Source organism: Cucurbita pepo, chromosome 10 (assembly GCF_057944985.1).
Source record: "Cucurbita pepo subsp. pepo isolate OVF chromosome 10, ASM5794498v1, whole genome shotgun sequence".
Lineage (NCBI taxonomy): Eukaryota > Viridiplantae > Streptophyta > Magnoliopsida > Cucurbitales > Cucurbitaceae > Cucurbita > Cucurbita pepo.
This window is the reverse complement of record NC_141807.1, coordinates 10,318,621-10,340,675: the sequence shown is the minus strand read 5'-3', so window position 1 is coordinate 10,340,675 and position 22,055 is coordinate 10,318,621. Positions and strand designations below refer to the sequence as shown.

Sequence of the window (22,055 nt, the reverse complement as noted above, 5' to 3'; positions counted from 1 at the left end):
GAATGTATCATCATTATTTCATTTATTTTCTTTGTTAATGAAATCCATGAGCAATTATTATTATACCTTTTAGATCTTTTAGATCTAGACCGCTGTTAAATTATTTACATAGGGTTTGCGATGATTACTGTAGAGAGAAGAAAAAAGAATAGAAGTTAATTACCGTAGAGAGAAGAAAAAAGAATAGAAGTTAATTACTGTAGAAAGAAGAAAAAAGAATAGAAGTTAATTACTGTAGAGAGAAGAAAAAAGAATAGAAGTTAATTACTGTAGAGAGAAGAAAAATAAATAGAAGTTAATTATTGTAGAGAGAAGAAAAAAAAATAGAATTTAATTATTGTAGAGAGAAGAAAAAAAAATAGAATTACAGAGAAGAAAAAAGAATAGAATTACTGTAGAGAGAAGAAAAAAGAATAGAAGTTAATTACTGTAGAGAGAAGAAAAATAAATAGAAGTTAATTATTGTACAGAGAAGAAAAAAAATAGAATTACAGAGAAGAAAAAAGAATAGAATTACTGTAGAGAGAAGAAAAAAGAATAGAATTACTGTAGAGAGAAGAAAAAAGAATAGAATTACTGTAGAGAGAAGAAAAAAGAATAGAAATTATTTAAAGAATAGAAGTTAACTAAAGAAGAGAAGTTAATTACGGTAGAGAGAAGAAAAAATAATAGAATTACTATAGAGATGAAAAAAGAATAGAAGTTATTTTTATTTTCTAGAAGTTAATTACTCTAGAGAAGAAAAAAGAATAGAATTACTGTAGAGAGAAGAAAAAAAATAGAATTATTGTGGAGAAGAAAAAAGAATAGAAGTTATTTAAAGAATAGAAGTTAACTAAAGAAGAGAAGTTAATTACGGTAGAGAGAAGAAAAAAGAATAAAATTACTATAGAGAAGAAAAAATAAAAATAATAGAAGTTATTTTGGATATTTTATTTTTTATTTAGAGTTTTTATTTTTTATTTTCTAGTGTAAGTTTTGGATATTTTATTTTTTATTTGGAGTTTTTATTTTTTATTTTCTAGTGTAAGTTTTGGATATTTTATTTTTTATTTGGAGTTTTTATTTTTTATTTTCTAGTGTAAGTTTTGGATATTTTATTTTTTATTTTCTAGTGTAAGTTTTGGATATTTTATTTTTTATTTGGAGTTTTTATTTTTTAAGAGAAGTTAATTACGGTAGAGAGAAGAAAAAATAATAGAATTACTATAGAGATGAAAAAAGAATAGAAGTTATTTTTATTTTCTAGAAGTTAATTACTCTAGAGAAGAAAAAAGAATAGAATTACTGTAGAGAGAAGAAAAAAAATAGAATTACTGTGGAGAAGAAAAAAGAATAGAAGTTATTTAAAGAATAGAAGTTAACTAAAGAAGAGAAGTTAATTACGGTAGAGAGAAGAAAAAAGAATAAAAAAGAATAGAATTACTGTAGAGAGAAGAAAAAAAATAGAATTACTGTGGAGAAGAAAAAAGAACAGAAGTTATTTAAAGAATAGAAGTTAACTAAAGAAGAGAAGTTAATTACGGTAGAGAGAAGAAAAAAGAATAAAATTACTATAGAGAAGAAAAAATAAAAATAATAGAAGTTATTTTGGATATTTTATTTTTTATTTAGAGTTTTTATTTTTTATTTTCTAGTGTAAGTTTTTGATATTTTATTTTTTATTTGGAGTTTTTATTTTTTATTTTCTAGTGTAAGTTTTGGATATTTTATTTTTTATTTGGAGTTTTTATTTTTTATTTTCTAGTGTAAGTTTTGGATATTTTATTTTTTATTTTCTAGTGTAAGTTTTGGATATTTTATTTTTTATTTGGAGTTTTTATTTTTTATTTTCTAGTGTAAGTTTTAGTTTGATAATTCCATTTGAGACATATATTACACAAGTAAATGATATTAAATGCATTATCATTAAATGATAATATACTTTGTTGAGACATATATCGTGGAGTACACAAGTAAATGATATTAAAAAAAAGAATTATCATTAAATGATAATACACTAGGTTGGCTCATCTTTTGATGACATGAACATAGGGGCATTCCGAGAATTGAACTCGGGACCTCTCGCACCCTAAGCGAGAATCATACCACTAGACCAAATGCCCTTTCTAAAAAAAATGCAACATTTTTAGCTCCTACTCAATATATTTTTTTCTCTCAAGTTTGACATCTATTTTCTTGAGCGGTTGTTGGACTATAAAATAAAGAGTTGATGGTCTAGTATTTTACTTGTAAGTAAGGCTTGTAATATTGAATTGTTCTAATATGCAAGTGTTATCAAATAAACTACAACCCAACAAATGAATCAAACTATTCAGTTTGGGTTGGGTTGGATTTATTCGACTCAGTTCATCAGTTTGTTTGATTTAATTCTTCTATTTTGCTTCGTATGACAAGAAAATGAAGTTGTATTGATTGTACCATAATTTGATTTATGACAAACTCATATGAAATATAATTGCATTAATAGTACTAAGAGTTGGAGTCTATAAACATTTCATGAACTTAAGTTGTATTGATTGTACCATAGTTTGATTTATGACAAACTCATATGAAATATAATTGCATTAATAGTACTAAGAGTTGGAGTCTATAAACATTTCATGAACTTAAGTGCAACTCATGCTTCATTAAAGACGAGATAAACTTTAGTTAAGTAACTGGAACTTTAAATTACTTCATGTGGAGCTTCAATTACTCTATGTTAGCTACTATCTTTAGGATTTACTAATTGGACAGAGTTCTTGGATTTAGGGGATTGTTTTATGTAATTTTCAACTACAACTTATGTTTTCAAATTTTTAGGTCATAATTTAGGTAGTGGTTGTATATTATGGATGAACACTAGAGTTTCTATCCCGTTCACCACAACTATTCTAGTTTTTGTTTGAAGGCTATAATTGTCATCTATGTTGTATGGCAATAAAATTTGTTTAGATGAAATTTTAGTTAAAGTTGCATATTTTACTTCTAGTAAAAAATTTGTTTCTTCGCATAATATGAATTTAGTTGCAAAGTTTTTAGGAATAAGATGGAGAAAGAAATTTTCTTTAAAATAATAAATAGACCCAAGTTCATCTTTGTTGTTGTCTAATTATGATTTTGCAAAAAGCTTAACTAATATGAAATATTGAGGTAAATCAAGAATATATCCTACACGTCATTCAAGATGACAATAAAATTGAGTTAAATTGAACGCAGTTTTAGTTTCATGTTTAGTAGGTTCAAGATGAAGCATAATTGTATTAATGATATTAAAGAGAAATTCGTGTTTTATTAGAAGAGACCAACTTCATTTAAGGTACTAGGAGTTTAAACTACTTCCATTGTAATTTCAATCACTCCACAATGATTACAAATTTAGGGTTGGCTAATTGGACATCAATTATCAACTTTAGGTTATAATTTAGGTAGTAGCCATTATAATATTGATAACTCTCTAAAAGTAGAGTTATATCAAGTCTTTTTATAGTTAATATTGCACCCTTATTCACAATTTTCTCATTTATTACCCATTTATTCTACTTAGTGAGCATGAAATCGTTTATTGCGGTCTAACATGAAAAAAAAATATGATTTGGCATAAATCGATCTTAATTGTATATTTAGTTGAGTTATATGGTAAAATTTCAGACATTTATGCTAAATCTTAATTTAACATTTTCAGACATGAAAAGTTTAAATCCACGTCATCAGTCCAAGTGGGTCATTGACTACCCAATGAGGAACATCCTATGTGGATTACTTATTCCTTTTCAGCCCTAAAGGAGAACCCATGCTCAATATAAAAGGAAAAGGAAACCAACAGGAGAGGAGCCACATTTTGGGGGAGAAAATCGAATTACACAGCAGCAGCCTCTACTGTGAAACCAGAGAAGAAGAAGAAAACACTAATCCAGCAGCTGTTGACAGCAGAAAGAAAAGGAGACCAACAAGAATTGATTAGGGCAAAGAGGTGGACGTGAGAGCTCAAGAGAAGAGAACTTCCATTGACGAACGACAACAAACCGGGATAACTCTCTATTTTCTTATTCTCTTTCCTTATTCCATCAATCTTACATGATGAAGATGCGGATTCCTCTGTTTAATTCAGTTTGTATGGAGAGCTAAACTTAATAAGGGAGGCGAGAGAGTTTTATATAGTTTAAGTATGTTGACGGTATGATTTTAGTTTATTAAAGAGTTGTTGTTAATAGCCCTAAGCAATGCTCGTAACGTTCTATTAACCACCTTAGTTTGCTCGTTAATATGAAGATGACATGTAGTTGAAAACAATAATTTTTTACCCAATTTATGACTTAATATTCTTATAAATAATAGCCCTAAGCAATGCTCCTAATATTTTGTTACCCAATTTATAACTTAATATTCCAAAAGTGGCTTAAAAATTTAACATCCCTATCTTTTTTTGTGCGCAGCAAACATTGGCAACATTGACTACAAAACTTATAAACATCGTGCTTCATGGCAAATGTCATATGGATCGTGATGAGCATTTTATCCCATATCTTGGTTTCGCTAACTAAAGTTTTCCAATAACTCCCAAACTTCATTACGTTATATAACCTCTTGGGATAAGGATTCATATAACATTTCATAAAATAAGATCTACCGATGAATTTCATAGCATTTGAAGGTCATCTAGGTCATGAACCGAAGGTAAATTACCTTAGGGGCACTATGGTCATTTTACACCGTTTCTTCGTTTACCTACTTATCCTTATCCAATGACCACCAAATTTCACTTCTGACCTCAACATACTATAATATGCTCTGTATTAAAATTTGATAGGCAGCGGAGCTCATAGTGGGTTATTTTAACGTTACTTAAATCTCGAGCTATTTGATCGGTTCAGGGTCGAAACTCACGGTTCTTTGGGTTTTTCTTTCATATATCCTTAATTCATACTTGGTTTAGGGTTCATATGAAAATCCAAGCGATTTCTACAAGTGTTTCTTAACAAAAAGTCCAAGGGGGCTACTTGCCTCGTCATCGACGTTTGGGACGTCCATTCTTGAGCTTCCAATATCTAAATTACTTCAAAATTTCCTTCCACGTACTCCTTATTGTGTCTAGTTTCTGAAACCATAAGATTTTCTGTGAGAATCGGTCTGGAATGGGGTTAAAATTGAGAAAACTCGAGAAAAGGTCAAATTTTGAGTTGACTTGGACAGTTTAGTTGAACTGGCCATATCATCATTTTCTTCCTCTGAACAGGAAGAAGATGCGCATTTTTCGCGTCGTCGCCATCTGAAACTCGACCTGCATAGCCACATTTACAGCGTTTCTCTCCTCGATTTCTTCGTGAAACTTAAAGATTGTTATTACAAGGAAGGGCTAGGGATTGATTTGATACCTTCTCGTGGATCGTAGCCTAAGATATTCGCTTCCAAAGTTCATCCAAAATCTGATTTATCGCTGGAGATAAAACAAAGGATTTCTTATTGGGTAGCCGATTCTAGGGGTTTCAAGGTCCTATTTCTTCATCGAACCTCTTCCATATCCTTTCTTCAGGCTAAAGGAATTGGTTTGGAGGAACGTCTTTGAATGTAAGACCTTAATTTCCAAAAATCGTTCTCGGTATGCAACTCACTCGAAACGCCAGAATTTTCGATCTCTTGGGTAGCTTGTTTTACGATGTTTCCTCTCTCGATTCCTTCATCAAGTTTACTCAACTTCTCCTCTGAAGCTAGAGGATCCTTAATTTGAAGGAAAAGAGATCGTAGATAGGAATTCGACTCTTATCCCCAATTTAATTTTGAAACCTATTTCCTTCAATTCAACACGCTCTCGAGGTTACTTTTCTTTGTGGTCTTCTATGGAAGCATTCCTTGGAGGTGTAGAAACTGATTGGAATCATTCTTGCTCGACGAATCATCATGTATCCTCAGATTGGATTTTCAAGTTTTTCTTGAAGTTCTTCAATGGTTGATTGAATTGGGGGAATGGTTTCTAGGCTCTTTCAGCACTATATTCCTTCATAGAACTTGTGGGTAATCTTGTTGAGAAACGGTAGGAATAAGTTTGAAGAGAAATGGAATGGTGGAGGATTGGAAATCTGAGAGTAGGAGACCCATAATCTAAACGCTTATTACCCTCGATTGGGGGATCGACCTTTCTCGATTCTTATTCCGTATGTGTGTGATAAAATTTCATTTTCGAGAATCGAACTCGGGTCTCCTCAATGAAAGCCAGATCTTCTGTGTAATGTCTAACTCTTCGACATATGTTTTTTTATGTGTGTGATAGAGTTCTTAGAGATACCGCCCCGTTTCTTGTTGTTTGATCATGTGGCTCTTTCTTCAAAAGAGCCAACATCAAACATTAGGTCTTTGATTGGAAACCCATACAGGGGAGCGTCGATTGCTTCAATTCCATCAATGGTCTTCCCATGATTTTTTGGTGCATGACAAGTTTTTTATACAATTCACCTTCAAGCGCCACCATAGTTTTGCATCGTCCATGAGATGCATTGTAGGCCAATGTAACTCTCAGGTCCTCTGAGCAAGTTCCTATAGTCTTGAAGTATAATATCAAAACATATTAACGTATTTGATATTTAAATATTAAAATAATTGATGTGTATCATAAACATTAAATAAAAATATATATTTGAAATTTAAATGAGATTCATATTAATTAAACATATATTATGATATTCTACGACATTTTAATATTATTGAAATAAGATATTATATCTTAATGTATTAGGTATTGAAATATATAATTTGACAAAAATTATCACAAGTTCACTTTAAATAGAACCCTAGGGTTAAGTCAAAAAGCATCGAACACTAAATACTGTGACATTTTAGGTGATATTTTGCAGAGGAAGCTGATAAGGTCTTCAAAGAGCATGTGGTCATGTCTCGCATTTTAGGTTAACAACATGGTGAAAAGGAACCAGAAATTCTGATACTGGTAATTAATTATAAACCTTTGAATAAGGTGTTAGAATAAATAAGATATCCAATCCAAAACAAAAATGATTTGATAAAAAGAATTTAGAGTCAAATGTTTTTATAAAATTCAACATGAAATTGGGATTTTGGAAAATTCTAGTTTCCTAAAAGGACAAATATAAAATAGCATTTAATGTTCAATTTAGAAAATATGAGAGTAACGTCATGCCATTTAGGCTAAATAACGCTCCATCTGAATTTCATAAGATTATGAATGATATGTTCAATCCTTTCAAAAAAATTTGATAGTTTATATCGATGATGTGTTGATATTTTCTAAAACCATTAAGATCAACACTTTAAACATCTACATACATTCATTAATGTAATCAAAAGAAATGAGCTAGTTGTGTCCATACCCAAAATCAAATAATATCAAACTCAGATACGTTTTCTTGGATTTTAAATTTATTTGAGCCTTATTAAAACCCATCCAATGGTCTTTGTCTCAAACTTTCGTGATGACGTATCCTAGAAAAGCAAACTTCAAAAAAAATTTAGGTTCTCTCAATTACGTGTCTTATATCCTTTATTTGAGCCTTATTTCCATGGTACTCTGTGTACAAAAATTTTAAAGAAAATTTAATTAACAAAACTATTAAAATCTACTCGAGAGTCAAATTTAGTTTTAGAAAAAGAAGGGAATAATCTTGTTTCAAACAAAAAAATAATTTTGCTAGATAGAAGTAAATTTTGTTGTGGTATGATTTTAAAATTCGACCTATAAAAGAAGTTGAAAACACCTTGGGGGATTACCTATGGGAGAATTTCTAACAAAGTCTCTCTTCTCTCCTTTGTCTTCTTAAACTGATACTAATCCAACCAATCATTTACATGGACTCAAAAGTTCAATTACCTATAAAAGAAGTTGAAAACACCTTGTGAAAGTATCTAAGGATACTACGACCTCTAGCTTTGCAAAATCCAGCGTTGTTGGCGCTTATCAAAATCCCTGCCAAAATAAAGTTTAACAAGTGGTTCTATGGTGTAGTGGTTAGCACTTTCGACTTAAAAACTCCGGCAGGAAATGATTGGACATTAAAGGATGTCAAATATATTCCTGGTCTCTGAAGGAACATGATCTTTATTGGTTAGTTGGACAGCACAGGTTATGCAACAAAGTTAGGAAAGAGTTCGTGGAAAATTATGAAGGGTGCTACGGTGGTAGCATGTGGCTCAAAATCTGGAACCTTATACACCACTGCAGGGTGTATGAACATAGCTGCTGTTGCTGAGAGTGCTTCAAATTCAAGTCTACAGCCCAATAGACTTGAACCTATGAGTGCGAAAGGAATGAAGAGGCTGGCTGCGAAAGGAGTTTTAGAAGGTCTGAAATCTGTTGATGTGGGTCGTTGTGAGAACTACGTTATGAGCAAGCAGAAACGAGTTAGCTTCACAAGGACCGCCAGAGAATTGAAGAAAGTGTGATTGGAAATGGAACCAGATGTGGAGCAAGGTTCCAAGACCACGAAGCAAGTGGGAGTTGAGCTTGAGTTGCAGGGAAACTCACCTAGTGATGTTGTAGCAGATACTCAAGAAACTCCTGAGACTACTGCTGAGGAACCATATGTGGAGCAAGGTTCCAAGACAACAAAGCAAGTGGGAGTTGATGTTGAGTTGCGGAGAAAATCACCAAGTGATCTTGTAGCAGATACTCAACAAACTCCTAAGGTTGTTGCGGAGGAATCAGCAGTGGAGCAACTGACACCTGAACTAGTGTTGAGAAGATCATCCTGTACTATCAGAGTACCAGATATGTATGTACCTTCATTACACTATCTATTGCTGATGAAAGGGAACCACAACCCTTTGATGAGACCCTACAGTTGGAGGATACAACCAAGTAGGAGCAAGCCATGGATGATGGGACATCTAGGCTTCAAAAATGCGTTGTACTGAGATTGAGTACGTGGCAATAGTTGAAACTGGAAAGAAGACGATATGGATGACTGACTCTCTGGAAGAATGGGCAAGAAGCAGCACGAAGATTCTTAACAGAAATAGCCAGAGTGTCATACAGTTGGCGAAGGAACCCGGTCTATCATTTAAAGAGAAAACACATAAGACGATACCATTTCACTTGCAGGTTAGTGAAAGATGGTGATGTGTTTGGAGAATATAGAGGGTACAAAGAATCCAGCAAACATGTTGACAAAAATGTGTTGATGTTGGAATATTGAGGTTGTGCAAAGCCTCAATTGATATGGTGTTGACAAAAATGTGTTGATGTTGGAATATTGAGGTTGTGCAAAGCCTCAATTGATATGGTGCCATGAAGACCATGAAGATGCTCATGGTCGTTTGAGAATGAAATTCTTGGTTGACTAGATCAATCTCCAAGTGGGAGAATTGTTAGGTCAGAGCCTGCGGGCTTATTTATAGCTTGGTCAACGGTTATATCCGGTAAAGCTATATCCAGTACAGCTATATTTGGTAAAACTATATCCGGTAAACCTATATATGGTAAATAGTACAGCTATATTTGGTAAAACTATATCCGGTAAACCTATATATGGTAAATAGCTATATATAGTAGATGGTTAAATCGGGTAAAGCTATATATAGTAAATGGCTATATATAGTAGATGGTTAAATCTGGTAAACCTATATATAGTAAACTGAACTATATATATATCCCCTCCGCTAAAGCTTTGAAAAATACTTTCTATTCTCTGTAATTCTCTCTTACTGTACATACGTGAAGTCATCAATAGAAAAATCCTTTTAACCAAAGTTCTCCTTGCACTTTTCTCTATCCTGTTCTTTGTGTTCATCTAGATCGAGCGTGTGCGTTGTTGTGCGATCCTAACAGGCCCTTCTATCTTGGATAGAAATTTGTTACATTTTTTGGACCGACACTATGTCTAAGGGGTCACTAAGGTTAAAATCCTACAAAATGGATCCATGGCTCAGTGGTAGAGAATTTGACCGGTCACCCTTTGAACTTGGTTGGGCTCTTTTATTTTGGAGAGACACTTTTTACACATTTAGACTGACACTCTATAGAAGGGGTCACTCAGGTTGAAATAATGAAAAATGGGTCCATAGCTCAGTGGTAAAGCATTTAACTGCAGATCAAGAGGTCACCTGTTCGAATTTGGTTGGGCCCTTTCATTTTACGTTGTTTTCAACCTCTTTTAACTTGCAATCCGTGCTTGGAGAACCCACCGAAATGTGAGTTTGTAACCCATCCGTTAGGGTTCTTGGAATGATTCTCGGGCCATGGTCTTGGGTGAAGGAACGGTTGGTTTTCTCATTGTCTTTGAGATAACAATTCTTTTCTATTTTATATAATTTTTTTAAATATGGGTTCATTTCCAAATGCATGCTAACGGAACGGTTGGTTTTCTCATTGTCTTTGAGATAACAATTCTTTTCTATTTTATATAATTTTTTTAAATATGGGTTCATTTCCAAATGCATGCTAACACCCTTATTGTTGAATAAATGACATGAAACTAGTTTCACATAGTAACGTTGCCTTTGCTCCTATTGGTGGAAGGATAATAGGTCTTATTGTTGAATAAATGACATGAAACTAGTTTCACATAGTAACGTTGCCTTTTGCTCCTATTGGTGGAAGGATAATAGGTCGATTATACCTATAGGGTAGTTTTAAGCGTGACAACGAGACTAATTTTTTTTTTAGTTAAAAATTAGAATTATAACAATCTGCCTAAAACCCTCAGACTAATTTTGCTTCATTTCTAAATGCAAGCAGACAAAGTAGGAAAACATGTAAATTATAAACTCAAACATTTCAAAGAAATAAATAAGTTTTGTTGGTACCCAATGCTAACCAGAAAACAATCAACCAAATTTATTTCGAACATAGAAAACTTCATGTCTCCATCTTGTAAAGCCAATAAACCAAAGGGCCTAATATAGTAGAGAAATAAAAAAAAAATGTTACCCTCATCTGTGTTGTGTTGTGCCATAAGTGATCAATGGATGTTGACTTTGACCAATTCCTACTATTTTTTTTTCTATATTTTGAAACTATTTTAAACACTTTTTTCTTGTACTCCTTATAATTTTACCTTTTAAGGTTGTAAATATTTGTGCACGGGTGACTATTATGATTATTAGTCAACTAAGTTAAGTGGAAATAAATTTTGAAGATGAAATTAAAGTATTAATTTTGATGTCATCTTTACCTATCCACTAGTAATTCAAAATGATAATATTCAAAATACTTAGACAAAAAAGAATGGTCCACGTAAGATATTTGAAACAAATAAATATTTTATCCTCTGTGACTTATCAAATCACTCATTTGAAATTCGTTAATAATAAACATGAAGTCTTACATCTTTTATAGTGAAAAGTTCCTTGAATAGAAGTCTTATTAGATACTTCTAAGCATTTAGAGATCAACTAGACACAAAGCTAAACATTCTAAAAAAGATTAGGGGTTAAACTTTTAAGTTAACTTAATTTAAGAAACTTATGATTTTTATATTATCAAGAGTTTAATTGAGCTACGTCAATTCAATCTAGTGGACCCAAGAATTGAACCAAACCAAACCAACTAGTTAGTAACATGATTTAGTGGAAGCATTTTCACGCAAAGTAGAAGCAATAATGGAGGGTTTGAAATAATATAGTTTTCACCCCTTGTTTCTCGAGTGAATATTGAAATAATATAGTTTTCATGTTAAGTTTTGCACGGAAGAAAGAAAGACGGGGATGTAAAGTATTATTTCAATTTGTTTGTAATATACAACAATATATAAATTAACTATAAGAAATATATAAAATTACATGTTCTCCAAGAGCTTCAATCAACACCGGAGGGTTACTTCTGCAACCACTCTAAAGGTGCTCAAGATCACAACAAGTTAGATAAAACAGCTCTAGAACTTTGAATCCAATAACTTGAGTTTGACTCATGATAGAATCTCCCTTCTTGTGGAATCGGCATAAAATAGGAAAACCATTCCAAAATAAATTTTTACAAGGGGTTCTATGGTGTAGTTGTTAGCACTTTGGACTTTGAATCCAACGACCTGGGTTCAACTCCCGGTAGGACCTTTATGAAATGACCTTGATGTGAAAACACAGAATAAGGAACGACAACACAAGACATTTTAAAACAAAACGTTTGTTACCACTTCCCATGAGTGCATAGGTGGCGTTGTCATAATCGTGGCATCCTGCTAGCAAATCGTAGCAAATCGTGGTGTAGGCTGCTCATGGTACATATACCTAACGTCTTGGGTCAAGCTTGGAACTTATAAGTTCTCTTAGGAAATAGCCCAGTAGTATCTATTAGAGACCAAGGGTACATCTTATACCTAACGTCTTGGGTCAAGCTTGGAACTTATAAGTTCTCTTAGGAAATAACCCAGCATGATATTGTGCACGTAGTATCTATTAGAGACCAAGGGTACATCTGGGGAATCTATTATTTAGGGATACCACTTTAGTTATCCTAGGAGGTAAAGTCATGGTACATCTGGGGAATCTATTATTTAGGGATACCACTTTAGTTATCCTAGGAGGTAAAGTCATATGGATCGTCATGAGCATTTTCTCCCATATCTTGGTTTCGCTAACTAAAGTTTTCCAATAACTCCCAAACTTCATTACCTTATATAACCTCTCGGGAAAAGGATTCATACAACATTTCATAAAATAAGATCTACTGAGAAAACCCGAGAAAGGTCAACTTTTGAGTTGACTTGGACAGTTTAGTTGAACTGGCCGTATCATCGTTTTCTTCCTCTGAACAGGAAGAAGATGCACATTTTTTTGCATCGCCGCCATCTGAAACTCGGCCTGTACAGCCACATTTACAGTGTTTCTCTCCTCGATTTCTTCGTGAAACTTAAAGATGGATGTTACAAGAAAGGGCTTGGGATTTATTTGATAACTTCTCGTGGATCGTAGCCTAATATATTCGCTACAAAAGGTTATCCAAAATCTGATTTATCGCTGGAGATAAAACAAAGGATTTCTTATTGGGTAGCCAATTCTAGGGGTTTCAAGGCCGTATTTCTTCATTGAACCTCTTCCATATCCTATCTTCAGGCTCAAGGAATTGGTTTGGAGGAACGTCTTTGAGTGTAGGACCTTAATTTCTAGAAATCGTTCTTGGTATGCAACTCACTCGAAACGCCAGATTTTCGATCTCGTGGGTAGCTTATTCTACGACGTTTCAGCTCTGGATTCCTTCATCAAGTTTACTCAACTTCTTCCTCTGAAGCTAGAGGAATCCTTAATTTGAAGGAAAAGAGATCGTAGATAGGAATTTTGACTCTTATCCCCAATTTAATTTTGAAACCTATTTCCTTCAATTTGGAACGCTCTCGAGGTTATTTTTCTTCGTGGTCTTCTATGGAAGCATTCTTGCTCGACGAGTCATCATGTATCCTCGGGTTGGATTTTCAAGTTTTTCTTGAAGTTCTTCAATGGCAGATTGAATTGGGGGAATGGTTTCTAGGCACTTTCAGCACTCTATTCCTTCACAGAACTTGTGGGTAATCTTGTTGAGAAACGATAGGAATAAGTTTGAAGAGAAATTGTGGAGGATTGCTCTCGAATTTTGAAGAAATCTGAGAGCAGGAGACCCATAATCTAAACGCTTATTGCCTTCGACTGGGGGATCGACCTTTCTCGATTCTTATTCCATATTGTTGCTCCTACTTTAGACTTTATAGGAGGAGATTAAACCGACATTGAGAGCTTCAGATTCTTCGTTATTTAGAAGTTTGAAGAGAAATTGTGGAGGATTGCTCTCGAATTTGGAAGAAATCTGAGAGTAGGAGAAACACAATCTAAACGTTTATTGCCTTCAATTGGGGGATCGACCTTTCTCGATTCTTATTCCGTATTGTTGCTCCTACTTCTGACTTTATAGGAGGAGCTTAAACCGACATTGAGAGCTCCAGAATCTTGGTTATTTAGAGATCGATCTTTCTGGATAATTTTTTGGTGATATCAACTCCGATCATGGCCTTATCGACCTTGGCTTTGCATACTAGTCGTTGAATGTGATGATCCGTGCGTGTTCGTTCTAGATCATATCAAATTTTGGAGGACATCCGACGGTTGAGAATTGAGTTCGAAAGATTTTGCTCGGATGGTCACGGTAGATGCTCTGATTCTAATTAGAGTGGCATTTCTATAATTATCCATTCTTCTAGGGGTATTTTGGTAATTTACCACTTTTCGAATATTTTATTATTATTTTTCTTGAAAAATCCAAAATTTTTCTACAAATTTCTCATCCCTTTTTTATCATTTTTCCCTTTTTTTTTTTAATCTTGAGATTCCTTCTAGATAAGGAATTACAAATCGGGAAAGATTTTTGATAATTGATAAAATGACTTTTTTTGCCCTTTTGATTTACTTTTTGGTTTCCAATTCTTTTCAAAAGGCCTTTAACTCCGTGAAACACTTGTTAGGGTACACGAGTGACTTGACTAAGTCCTTTGTTCTTGCTTAATCCTTTAATTTTTTTCCTTTCTATCCATTGGGTCTTTCATGAGTGGCTTATTCTTATGGGAGATAATTTCCTTCATTTTTTGGGTGTTACATATACATACTCGTTACAAATACAAAATAAGAAGCAGACTTATAAGAAGAACAAAAAATACTAGATGAAAAATAGAGGTTAGTCCATGGCCCACACTCCAAAGTCCGCTCTCATCCACGACCAACTCTTAGTTACTTGAAAAAAAATGATAAACATGGAGTGAGTAAAACTTAGTAAGTAGCCTACTAGTAGGTTCTTAATGGCGACCTTAAGCTAGGATATTACTTCTTGTTATGTTTTGAGGATCTTATACTAATTTTCTCCTAAAATAACCTTAAATTTTCTTCCCATGAACACAATTTTCTCCCCATCTATCTTTTTTTAAACACTTTTGAAAGTTAAAGAGTAGTTTTGAAGTTTTTTTTTTTTTTTTTTTTTTTTTTTTGAAAATTCAACAGTATTTTTTTTAAAAAACAAATTAATAGTTTCTATAGATTTTTTTTTTAAAGATGAAGTGTATTATTGAAACTTCTAAAAAAATTATGAGTATTTTTTAGATAAAGTGCAAAGTTCAATGGTATTTTTATTAATTTAGCTTATAATTTTAAAAAAAAATACAAATTTTTGTTGATTAAGTTAATAACAATTTTATTAAAATACATAACACCACATCAAAATTAATTTATTAGGAATAAAATTAAAACTAAAAAATAAATTTATTTTAAACTAAAAAATTAATTTATTTTAAAACTAAAAAGTATACTTAATTTGACTAAAACATCCCTTATCCCAACTATAAAGAATTTAATTCCAAGCTCTCTTCTAATAGACAAACGATTTATTAACATCTGTTGTAAAATTTCACCTCATCAATTTAAGTAGCGTTCAACTATAAATATCGAATTTTAAAGTATTCCTCGGCAAAGTAAATCTGTTGAAACATCAAAGGTGTTCCATAATGAGTTGTGGAGAAGTGTTTCCTTCAATTCTAATTTCAATTAAGGATGTCAATGACAAAAAAGTTCAATTCTAATTTCAATTAAGGATGTCAATTACAGGGAACGTATCCTAACGCTATCGTTCTATCAATCTATCATAATCCTATCCCTTTCTACCCATAACCTAATCGTATTGTTTTATGAATCCATCGTGACCATATCGTTGTTATCAATCTGTCATATCCATAGCACTTCGATACGTAACCAAACCATAACGTTTCATGAACATGTCTTACTCCTATCGTTACATTACATTTAGTGCATCCTTCTTGTATCCTATCTCAAATATACCATTGAACACATGGTACCGTAAGTATTTCATACAATTCACATATTATAACATATCATAAGCATATCGATTCACAAACATTTCACACATATCAATATATATGACACTTGTAGAACCACGAGCACAGTCAACATCAAATATAACTGTAACGACCCGGGAAAGAAAGAAAAGAAAAAAAAAATATATATATATATAATAAATAAATAAATGAAAACGAGAAAACGAAAAAAAAAAAAAAAAAAAAAAAACCCAGTCGCCGGAAAACCCGCGAGTTTTCCGGCGACCGCCGAGTTTCGCGGAACCCACGCAAAACGACGGCCACAGCACGCCCACCCTCAGCCCAACATCTTCAGAACACCTGCAAAGGGAGAAAAGAGAGAAAATTTCGAGAGAGAGAGAGAGAGATTTCGGACAAACGTCGGCGAGTGTCCAGTATCTCCGACGAGCCCTCAAACCGACACCAAACGACCTGTTACTACCATAAGAGAGATCCCTAACGAAAGCACAATAACTCAGGGTGCGTTTTATGTTATTTCGTAAGCGTCGTCGTCGGTAACCGAGGTCGGAAAGTTAGGTTTCTTAATCGATTCTTAGATCTATGGCTTTTAGAAGCTTTTAGGCCGCAAAACACCCAAAAAGGAAAGAAGGACGACGAACAAAGAGGAAAAGGGAAGGAAGAGGACCGAAATCGGCAACGGAAACGCCGCGCGAAGGAGAGAGAAAGCTCGCCGGAAAATCGGCCAAAGTCGGGTAAGGAAGACGAGATCCACGGATCCGGGTCAACCCGAACCCAGAACCCGGGAGAGTCAGCCCGTTCCTCCCTTGGCCTCTGCCTTCGGCCCAGCCCAACTACAGCGGCCCAAACCTCAAACCGGCCCAGAAGCTACGGTTCAGTTGAACCAACCCAGACTAGACCCACGGTCCAATTGAGCCGGCCTGCAAACCAAACACTTGCGGCCCAGCCCAGTAAGCCGAGGCCCAACGTTTAGCCTTGGCCCAGTAGCCTTCCACAGCCCGCGACCCGAACCACGACCCGAACCGGACTGCGACCCGCGCTTCGACCCGACACTACCGCCCGACGTGGCTTTCTCTGCTGCTGCCACGTGTCACACAGCGGCGCGACAGTCCTCGGCTCGACTCGGCGCAAACGGCTCGGGCTCCCTCCGGTGACGCTCCAGCGGCTGTTTGGGTCGGCTCACCTGTTTTCAGCCCGGTTTCCACTATTTCGACCCTCCCGGATCTGTTTTCGGCCCCGATTAAGGTATCCGAGGCCGTTTTAGAGCCATATTTCACATTTATTAAATTATAGGTAAATTAATTGTGAAATACTAACGAAAAGTGGTGAACGGTGTGATAGGAAACAAACCCCAGCGAAGTAGGAAGCAGCTCTCCCGGAACGGGAGCTTACGTTTAGCTATTTAGGGAGTACTTCGGCCGAGGCCAACCAAGTAAGTGGCCTTACTATAGGATAGGCTAAATAAATTGTATGATGCTTGATGATATGTGCCAGTTTATACATATTTTGTTGAGTGACGCTTAATATGTTTGACGCACGTTGTGGCATTATGATGAGCATGATGATTGCATGATTTTTACCTTAATATGATGATGTTTTCCATATTGAGCATGCTAGATGATGATGAGTTTCATATTGCATCATGTCGTTAGATCGACGTAGGACACAACCCTAAGAGCATGAAAATGATATTAATATAAATATCCACGATATGCGTTACCTAGAGTAACAAAGAGATGAGACTAGAGGGTGGTGTCAGAAAAGACATTACGATGGATTTAGAGGGACCTCATGCATTTTGTATGTTCATAAGCATAGGGCTACTAATCCCTAGAGATGATGAGTGCAGACGCGCACCTTATGATGAGCGCGAATGCGCACAGGTGCGAAAGCACACAGATGAGGGTGTTCATGAGGCGCATGACACTATGGGGTTCCGCTGACCTTCGGACGTCGCTATAGATTAGCTTGACCAGAGGGTCCAGGGGGTGTGCGAGCGCCCTGGGGTCTCACACTCGAACGTGTGAGTCGTGTGTAGGGAAGTACTACACATCCAATTTGTCCGGGACTGGAGGTGTAATAGCCGAAAAGTAAATAAAGAACTAAACAAATAAAAAAAACTTTATAAAAAATAGTTAAAATAATAATAATAATAAATTAATTAATTAATTAAAATTAGAATTAAAAAAAAAAAATCATTCCCCACCTCTCTCCACTATTCCTTTGTCCCTTCCCACAATTATCTCTCCTCGATCCATCCCACCTGCCAAAAGAAAAAGAAAGAAACAGAAAAACCAATTATCTCTCCTCGATCCATCCCACCTGCCAAAAGAAAAAAAAAAGAAACAGAAAAACAACAATAGTCAGATCTGAGAAGAAGTACAATGGCTTCATTGCAGATTTAGAGATTTTTGTCAGTTATTACGGTAAAATCCTATCTCATATTTCCTTTTCCTTTATAGTTATGGTGATAAGAAATTAATTTAGGATCAAATCTTGTTTCCTATCTTAACAGTCTGTAATAATCAGATCTCATATACAATTATTAGATTTTTGTTAGCATTTTAATTATACGATAAGGTTATAACTTAGATTCAATAAAATTTTAGGTGGCAAATCTATAAACTAAAAGATCGTAGTCTGTACTTAAAATTGACCACTAATATCTGTTTACACAATTGAAAAACCTATTTACAGAATGAAAAGAATTAGAGAGAGAGAGGGAGATTGAGGAAAGATTTCTTAAAAAGTATTTAACAAGTTATTTACAGAATGAAAAGGATTAGAGAGAGAGAGGGAGTATTTAACAAGTAAATATCAGATCGCAGGGAGCTCCTCCCAATTTTAAAACCTATTTACAGAATGAAAAAGATGAGAGAGAGAGAGGGAGATTAAGGAAAGATTTGTTAAACAGTATTTAACAATAAAACAAAATATCAAACAGCAGTGAGCTCCTTCCAATTTTGTGTAACAGAAAACATCACAATTTTTACTAGAGGGTGGTGAGATTCTTTAAATTTTGTCTAACAGAAAAGATCAGAATTTGACTATTGGGCAATGTAAATTAGGGAAATAATTTTATAGAGTTCAAATTGAAACTGATGTCATGAGCTCATATAGGTTGACTCGGATTTCAAAGGACGGAATTGAACTTTCATTAAAGATATATTTGTGACAACGACTTAAGCTATCCAGGTAAGTGACCTTACTATCGGCATGGTTATTTTTTTATGTTGACACGTGCCCTGTGGTTCTGCACGTGTCATATATATTGATATGTGTGAGTTGCTGTGGATCGATATGCTTCCTATATGTTATGTTATGTTATATAATATGTGGATTGTATGATAATAATTATCGTACGATGTGCTCTAGGAGATTTTTGAGATAGGATACGAGAAGGATGCACAAAACGAAATGTAACGATAGGAGTAAGATACGTTCATGAAACGTTAGAGTTAGGTTACACACCGAAGTGCTATGGATAGGAGAGAATGGTGAAAGAATACGGTTAGGTTATTGGTAGAAAGGGTTAGGTTTGTGATAGATTGATAGAACGATAGCATTAGGGTATGTTCTTGTGACGATATGACTAAGGTACGTCACGTAATGATATGTCTGTGATAGGTATAAGAATATTAAGGCTATGGTAAGTTAGAGAACGATATGACTATGAAGTGTTTACGTTATGACTTGTTTATGATATGATGCATTGTATGCTAGATTATGGTGCTTAAGTACGTAGTTATGTGAACGTGAATGTATGCTTTTAGTCTGATGTGATGTGTAATGCATGTAACGATGTGTGGTCCTTAACGATTATGGCTTGTTTGTATGAATATTTGAATGTAACTGCATGAATTGTATGACATGAAATACGGTAAATTGCAGGAAACATAACCCTGTTAGGAATATGTATGATATGTAAAGAAATGAGAATGAGAATGACATGTAAGCATGAAAACGTGACAGGGGGTTATGTTCATTAATGATAACTGTAGGACTAGTGGGACCTCATGCATATTGTGTGCTCATGCATTTGGGGGGATACCCCTATCCCATCACGAGGGTACGGACGCGTACATCCAATGGCAGGACAACGATCGTTATGCTTTGCATAGCGCTGCCGTGACGGTTCTAGTTTTAACGAGTCACGGTGGGCCCCCAGAGCATGCCCACCGGCTAGGGACAGTGGCCCAGCGGTGTGCGAACTAGCTGGTGAGCTCATACTCGCACGTATGGGCTGCGTGTAGAGTATATGGTACACGTCCACGATTACCTGTTAGGATTACACCGTAGGGAAAATGAAACGAAACGAAACGAAAAAGAAACGAAACGAAATGAAACGAAACGAAAGATAGGTCTCATCATTTTATTGCATGTGATTGTTGCATTTAACCCCAATAGTGGGGTCACTTACTGAGTATTTCTTTAAATACTCAAGCCATGTGCTACTACATTTTTCAGGTTAAGGCAAGACATTCCTGTACGGCTGACGACGGCATCGCAACTCGAGATCATGGCACATGCATAGGATAGTGGTATTCATTTTCTTAGACTTAGGATAGAATAGGATGTTTTAAACTTAAACGCTTATTTATTTTATTTCGGGTCTTTTATTGTGTCGTTTTAAAGATGTTTTCGAAACACGTAAGTCCATGGCTGTGTTTTTAAGTTAAAGGTTATGTTTTATGGAATTTAAATGAAGTCTTCCGCATTCAATGTTTATGGTATGTATACAGTAGCGACCTTAAATTAAGTAGAAAATTTCGGGTCGTTACAGTGAGCCAGGTTATAGATCTTGTAGACTAGCCTACGATGTAGGCTTGGCATGTTCCATGGTCCCACCGTTGATGCCCCGTCTCCGTCAGGTATGTCTTGCTTAAGATAAAAAATGAAATGTCGTTGATTGTGTATGTTGTTATTGTTTGGTCATTATAAAATATAACTCGTAATTGGACTTTTACTTTATTGATTGTATTATAATTTACTGCATTCATGTTAGCTTAATTCTATATTTATTTTAATTTAGAATACTTTATGTTTTACCTTGCATGGAATGTGAATGTAAATTGTTGTATTGATGATGTTTAGATTTACTGAGATTGTTGCTAACTTTAATTTTAGTAAGCTACTAAATGTTAGTGCATGCGTGAAAATGATTTTGCTAAGCAAGATCATATGTTTTAGTTAGACGTCTTGAACATAGATAAACTACACAGTCTTATGACCATAGAAATGGGAGGAATGTACCAATGTAAACTGAAGAGTAAGCAGTGTCAGATGAAATAAAATGACCTAAGAAAAGCTTGATAGACGTCAATATCTTATAGTACACTATAGATACTAAAAGTGGTAGTGCGTGAAATTTTTTTTTTTATAACTTTGAAGTATGTAAAAATGAAATTAAAAGTATCAATAAAAATTAAAAAAAAATTGAGTTAAGACCATAAAAGTTTAAAACATGTATACTTAAATTGATTGGTGAATGACATAAGTGCCTTTAATGGAAGCTGAGCTTTGGAAGTATTGAGATATAGAAAACTTTCCTGCCTTAATAATACAACCAATTAGAGAAGTTGTGAGGTGATTTAAAAGTATCAAGCCACAGTTTGGACGAGGCATTACGATCATAGTCAAAATTTTAGAGGTGTATGGAGAGGGAATACGGTATGAGATTGTCAAAGGTACCTTAAATTTAAGAAACCATGATTTAAAATGAACTTGGGTGGGGGATACACGAGGATTAGAGTGGGACATTGTCTCTAAATCAACTAGAAGTTTTGTGGTAATTCTTCTTAGGGTACACGAATGCACTCAAGAAGCTCAACATAAACAAATTGTTGTAGGAAATTACCGTACAATTTTTCCTAGCAATGTCAACCTAGTTAAAAGGTATTACTATAGTTAAAGTTTCAAGACTATCATTTTAAGTTTGATTTTCAAGTATCCCAAGTTTTATGGCATCTGAGGATATCCACCATGCTTATACAATACCAATTTTTATAAGAGAATTTTGTTAAGCCCATTCTTGGTATTACAAAGGCATTGAAAGGGTTGTGATGTCTTTCCATTATGGTTATAGGAACATTAGTTTTGGATTGTAGTAGATAAGGTATACCAAGAGAAAAGCCTATTTGACAATGTTTCCTATGGAAGTTACCAAATCCTCAAACTCTAGCTTGACCACAAATCAAATACAGGAAGTCGTTCCTAGATCCATGTGATTTACTAGTGCATTCTATTTGCATTGGAACAGGGTGGAGTTCTTAACTAGTTTCATGTCATGATTTTGAGTCCAAAAATTTA

The 22,055-nt window shown here is 34.5% G+C and overlaps 1 long non-coding RNA gene and 2 other non-coding genes across 3 annotated transcripts; 2 read left to right on the top strand and 1 right to left on the bottom strand.

The window, feature by feature from the left end:
- Positions 1-2,033: 2,033 nt before the first annotated feature.
- On the bottom strand, positions 2,034-2,105 carry TRNAP-AGG (transfer RNA proline (anticodon AGG)). Its single transcript has one exon. It is a non-coding gene; the product is annotated as a tRNA-Pro (tRNA).
- A 9,820-nt stretch (positions 2,106-11,925) lies between these two features.
- Positions 11,926-11,997, top strand: TRNAQ-UUG (transfer RNA glutamine (anticodon UUG)). Its single transcript has one exon. It is a non-coding gene; the product is annotated as a tRNA-Gln (tRNA).
- A 6,143-nt stretch (positions 11,998-18,140) lies between these two features.
- LOC147790671 (uncharacterized) lies at positions 18,141-20,513 on the top strand. The gene is made up of 3 exons (XR_015422568.1): positions 18,141-18,172; positions 18,867-18,941; positions 20,214-20,513. It is a non-coding gene; the product is annotated as an uncharacterized LOC147790671 (long non-coding RNA).
- The last annotated feature ends 1,542 nt before the right edge of the window (positions 20,514-22,055 follow it).